The sequence below is a fragment of the Podarcis melisellensis genome, assembly GCF_964234715.1.
Source record: "Podarcis melisellensis genome assembly, chromosome: 4".
Classification (NCBI taxonomy): domain Eukaryota; kingdom Metazoa; phylum Chordata; class Lepidosauria; order Squamata; family Lacertidae; genus Podarcis; species Podarcis melisellensis.
Genome location: NC_138531.1, coordinates 99,096,640 through 99,102,639, shown reverse-complemented (window position 1 = coordinate 99,102,639; position 6,000 = coordinate 99,096,640).

The window sequence follows — 6,000 nt, the reverse complement described above, 5'->3', positions numbered from 1 at the left end:
CTGAAACTCCGCCCTTGTCCTTATGTTCTTATAATTAAAGCGCAATGAGAAATTGAAGCCGATAAGCTAGGGGTGGAGTCTATTAGCCTCTCCCAAGATGGCGCCGATAATCCCCGTAGCCGAGGAACCACGTGGTTTACTCAGAATGGTGACGCTGCGTCGTGCCACCCTGGCAAGCGAAAAATTAATATAACAGCTCGAATCGGTCAGTGGTAGCCCTAACGCGCCGCTGCCCCTTTTTTGCTCCGTTCGGCTTCTCGTGAGGGAATTTAGCTCCAAAGCCCGAAGAACGCTGCGCAAGACAAACCTGAGGCGGGGAATTGCCACACTTAAAATGGCCGCCTTGGTCAATCCCCTAACACACAGGTGGGGCACACACGTGGGCCTACAGCGAGCGACGCTGTGCCATGTAACCTAGGCCCGCTTAATAAAAATTAAACCACATTACAAGAAAGGGGGACAGTCCCGCAGGCCGTTAAACAATTAACCCAATTGGGCCGCCCGAAACAAATTCAGCCCCCGAGCACTGCTCCCCAATACGTTACCACCTCAGACGGAGGGTGCTTAGCCGCCCAGGAAGCGGCAGGCAGGCGCCCGGGGAAGGTAAGGGGATGCCGAGATAAAGCACCTCGAGCGCCGTTTCCACGCCGATGTCGTTGCACGCTCTGAATACGCTTCCGCCAGCGGCAACAGGGAAGAAGCAGCGAAAACAACCCTAAAAATCAAAACCCCCCAGCGATTTCAGCTCTGAACACGGGGGAAAAAAAATCAGGCAAGAGCCTGGTCACCACGAGGCCAGGAGCCCGTTGGCTGGTGGCCGCGATCTCCTGGTCGGAGCCGAAAAAGAGAGCTCGCGGAGGCAAAAAGAGAGCTCGCTAGCGATCCGAAGGCGTCCGGATTTCAAAGGTGTCCGGCAGTGGCTTCTTTGGCGAGGTGGCAATGCGTGGATGGCCTGGCGCGCCCGGTGGGGTCGGAGGGCTACGCACGGGTTGCGGGTGAAAAGATAGACCGACTAAGAAGCGAGCGGAGAAGCAGTGTGAAAACTGGAGGAAAAGCAGCAAGGAGCGAATCCAGCCCGTCAGCATCGTGAATCTGACCTGCATGACCATTTCAGAACCCGCCATGTGTCCGAGGCTCAAAGCATCTCGGCCGGCCGCTCAGTCAGTCCCCGTGAGGTACATGCCACTGGCGTGGTGGCGGCTCTCCCAATGAAAGGCCAGGGGGTTTCGCCCGGGGACGGGGAAGTGTTGTCTTTTGGCTTGAAGAGCGAAGTTCAGGTTAGTGGAGGAAGGCAGACTTGGGTCGATTCGGTTTCATTACGAAGACGTTTAAAGGTGGGAGAAGGAAGTACAGTCCTATTTCTGTGAGTGGCACAGGGGTCTTTCCACTCATGTGGTTTACATGCTCTGAAAGCTGGGATCTGTTTTGATATTTCAATTTTAAAAGGATGGAGTGGAACCGGATATTGACCATCTTGTTAGCCTGGGGCAGGGGGCAGCAACCTTTCTCAGCCATGAGGCGGTCCACCGTCCCTCAGACCATGTGGGGGGCCAGACTATATTTTTTTGGGGGGGATCAACAAATTCCTATACCCCACAAATAACCCAGAGATGCATTTTAAATAAAAGGACACATTCTACCAATCTGAAAACACACTGATTCCTGAATCGTTTGTGGGCCCGATTGAGAAGCCGATTCCGCATCCGGCCCCCAGGCCTTAGTTTGCCTACCCCTGGCCTGGGGAGCCACATTCTGGTTGAAGGAGGCCAGGATTGGCCCCCAAGGCTTGGGATGTCCCTCCTCCCCTGCAGTAAGGCTTGGAGTCCAGGAGGAAACTCTTGGAATAGCCTTGCCAGGTGCTCAGGGATGGACTCACCTGTCCCCATGTCCTTCTCTTTGCAGATGTGCTGCGGTTGCACATCCCTCCCCCACAGATGAGTATTGGAGAGAACCAGAGCAGGGACTCAGACCTGCCCTCCTTGCCCCCCACTCTGCACTCTCGGATGTGGAGAGACCCTCCCTTTGTGAGGAACTGACAGCCTGACTTTTGCCTTTCATCTGCTGGAGGGAGATCAGCTGTAGCTGCCGGAGGTGATCCTGGTTGCCAGATAGCTCAGCTCAGGGGGCTCTGAACCCTGAAGTGCTCCAAGCAGGAGACGGCCAAAGCCATCCTGATGAGTGATGGGGAAGTGGGGGAGGGAGCGGCTTTGGGGGAGGGGTTGTCCGTCTGCCGGAGAGGAGGACCCTACTGGCCCAGGTTCACATATCCTGTTTGAAAGGGGAATCATCTTAGGGACTTCCTGTGAACATCTGGGTCAGGAATGCTGTTCCTTGAATGTACAAACACACAAGACGTAACCGGCTGTGCATTCACATAAACAATACTCTTCTATATATTATTATTGTCGCAGGAACCCCCCAATCATTCAGTTTGTACAAACTTCACACACACACACTCACACTCACACACTACATATGCTACGCTTCTGTTATAAATTCATAGAAAATCAACCATACATCAGATTTCCACTGTTCCACTTTTATTTTACTCCATGAAGGAAGGACTACAAAATGGGGAAGGTTTGAAAGAGGGCAGCCATAATCCCTTGAGCATACCAGCACATACACAGGAGCCCTGCCCAGTTGCTATGCTAACCCTGATGGTCCTAGACAGAAGACCATCAAGATCACAAAGAACTTGCATATGGGAGTGGATTCAGCATGGTCTGGAACAAAGGACAATAATCAGCTCTTTCCTCTGGGGGCAGGAAACTGCAAACTCCCCTCTGTCCCACTCAGAGGAAGACACTTTGGAGCCTCTCTCAAATAACAAACATTTGCACACTTCATTCTCATTTTTGTCCTGTTTAAGATTGATAAGGCCCAACGTGGCTTCCTTAGATTTAAAAATTAAAAACTATGTGCACTTAAGAACATAGTCTGTGGATGCTGAAGCCAATGTCAACACAAACCCTTTAAATCTAAATCTTGGAGTACATCTCTTATTCATTTCAGAGAGCCAGTGTGGTGTAGTGGTTAAGAGCAGTAGTCTCGTAATCTGGGGAACCGGGTTCACGTCTCCGCTCCTCCACATGCAGCTGCTGGGTGACCTTGGGCCAGTCACACTTCTCTGAAGTCTCTCAGCCCCACTCACCTCACAGAGTGTTTGTTGTGGGGGAGGAAGGGAAAGGAGATTGTTAGCCGCTTTGAGACTCCTGAAGGGGAGTGAAAGGCGGGATATCAAATCCAAACTCTTCTTCTTCTCTTTTTCTTCTTCATTTATAGAGAAGCTAAGATCTCTTATGCGTGGGCTCTCAGGCTGGGTTATTATTATATCTACTGCCTTCTGAGCCCCATTAAGTTTACGGTTCCATGTTCTAGCTTTAGGTTATAGTTTAACAACACAAATTTGATGTGCTCAGCTCTCCCTAAGGGTTCACACCTTGATTTTGTTGAAGGATCCCTGAGGTGGCCGCTGTGTCCTGGGTTCCAGGTGGTGGGCCTTAGCCACCCATTAAAAGTTACAACGGTCTCACAATTTGGACTTGGAAAGACCATTTTGCCCCTTTAATTTATTTTATTTTATATATTTTTCCCAATTGGAGATGACAAACTGGAGGGGCGTATTAGAATCCTCTCTGGGGGAAAAAGGCTTCATGGAAGCTTTGTTGTCAGGAGGAGTCCAGCTAGGGTGTTTTGAAGAGCGAGCTCCCATTTCCCTCTAATACCGAGGGGGGGTTGCTCGATAACCAGTTACACAAGGAGATATATAAACAGAGATACAAGAGATGGACAAGGGGGGGGGGGGAGAAAAGAATATCCTATCAGTATTATTCAGTCTAACACTCAAGTGCCCCTCTCGGCCCTTTCTGGGCAAAACTCCGACGGATCGGACTGGAGAAGGCTAGCAGAAATCCAAAGGCAATCCCTGCCTATAACTTAAACCACAGACAACTAGCCTGGAAACCATGGGTCTCTTAACCCGGAAAAACCATGGATCCGGAATTCACTCAGCGCTGCTCACAAAACTAATCCTAGTGCGGGGCCCCGTCTTCTTCCTGAACCTCCCGCTCTACCATCCACAACACAACAGCCTCCTGCCTGATCTTAGAACTATGACCGGAACTCCCTACTGGATGCTTGCACAGTGCAGTGCCAGACTGGGGTCCGAGAAGACAAAGGTTTGAAAGGAAGCAAATGACACACACACAGAGAGAGAGATTTTCCACGACCCTTCCGGCCACACTCCGAAATAAGGCGTCAAGGAGAGAAAAAAGAGATTTTCCACGATCCCTTTGGCTACACTCCGAAGAAGAGAATCAGGAGAGAGAGAGAGAAGGACTTCCAGGACGCTTCCGGCCACACTCCGAGAGAAGACGTCAAGGAGAGCAAAAAGAAAAGTTCAGCTGCCGTGGAGACATTATTCTTCCACCCCCCTCCCACCGTACTAACTTCAAACCATACTCACATCCTTGAATGTCCCTCGTGGATCCCAGGATCCTTTTATTTAGCCGGCTTGACCTTGCCTTTGCTCCCCTGGTTGAGCTTTCTGGTGATGATTGATTACCGCCCGCAAAGAGGAGGCAAGGAGAGGAAAAAGGATCCCTGGGCCAAGGTTGCCCAGTGGCGCCAGATCCCCTCTATCTCCCCCCTCACCTTCACAGGAGGACCAAGAGTCCCTGAGCATGGTCGCCAAATTGTTAACGGAAAATTTTGAGGGTCCCCTTGGACAAAAACAAAGACACCAACCAGGATAACTTGGAGCAAAACAGCAGCCTGTAGCCTTGGCCTTTATTGAGCTGTTGCAACAGGGTGCTCCCCTCACTTGCAGGAGAGAGGAAGGACCCAGAAAAATAGTGTACAAAGCCTTATAAAGACTTTTGAAATTGCCACCCTGTAGATCAAGCCCACCCCCAGAAACATGATACATACATCACAGAAGGGGTGTAACCCAAGACCACCCCTCAGATACATCACGCCTACATCACAGAAAGGAGGGGCTGAGGGAGGGGTTGTGGTGGTAACCTGAGTGTCCTGTCACCTGGCGGGTTCTTCCTTTCCCCCTCCCCATGAGTACTTTCCAGGTGACAGAGGGGAGTTTGCAGTTTCCTGCCCCCAGAGGGAAGAGCTGATTATTGTCCTTTGTTTCAGACCATGCTGAATCCACGCCCATAAGCAAGTTCTTTGTGATCTTGATGGTCTTCTGTCTAGGACCATCAGGGTTGGCATAGCAACTGGGCAGGGCTCCTGTGTATGTGCTGGTATGCTCAAGGGATTATGGTTGACCTCTTTCAAACCTTCCCCATTTTGTAGACCTTCCTTCATGGAGTAAAATAAAAGTAGAACAGTGTAAATCTGATGTATGGTTGATTTTCTATGAATTTATAACAGAAGCGTAGCGTATGTAGTGTGTGAGTGTGTGAAGTTTGTACAAACTGAATGTTTTTTGGGGGGGGTTCCTGCGACATTATCACAATATCATGGGCTTCATCCGTTGTACATATTCTAAGTAATGTAAATGAATATAATGTCATAATTCAACATATTTTAACAAATTAACAAACCTGTGTATGGATAAAGTTTGTTTTACATTTGTTGTTTTAAAAGGCTCACTTTAAGAAGAAAACCTTGCAGCTGCAGATTGCTGTCACCTGTAACTAAAATCAATGCTGCGCCTGTCTATGTACATTGTAAGACTTGTTCACTGCAGAAACCACTGTGTTATAAGTTCCATTATCTGGATACTTCATATACGGCATGTACTTTTATAGCACGATTGTTTATATTTTAATTTGTTAGATGATCTTGTGGTCGATCCACAACTCTGGTCACTGCTCCCTGAGAAAAGCTCAAGAACTCTGGGCAAAGACAATGGGTAGATCACTAGTAGGAATTTTATTACTGGGAGTAGATCTCAGGCTCTTGGAAGTTCTGTCATTGTGGTTCAAGGTACTAGCACAACTTTAATTGCCACTCATCTTGTTCATGTTAACTCATTTT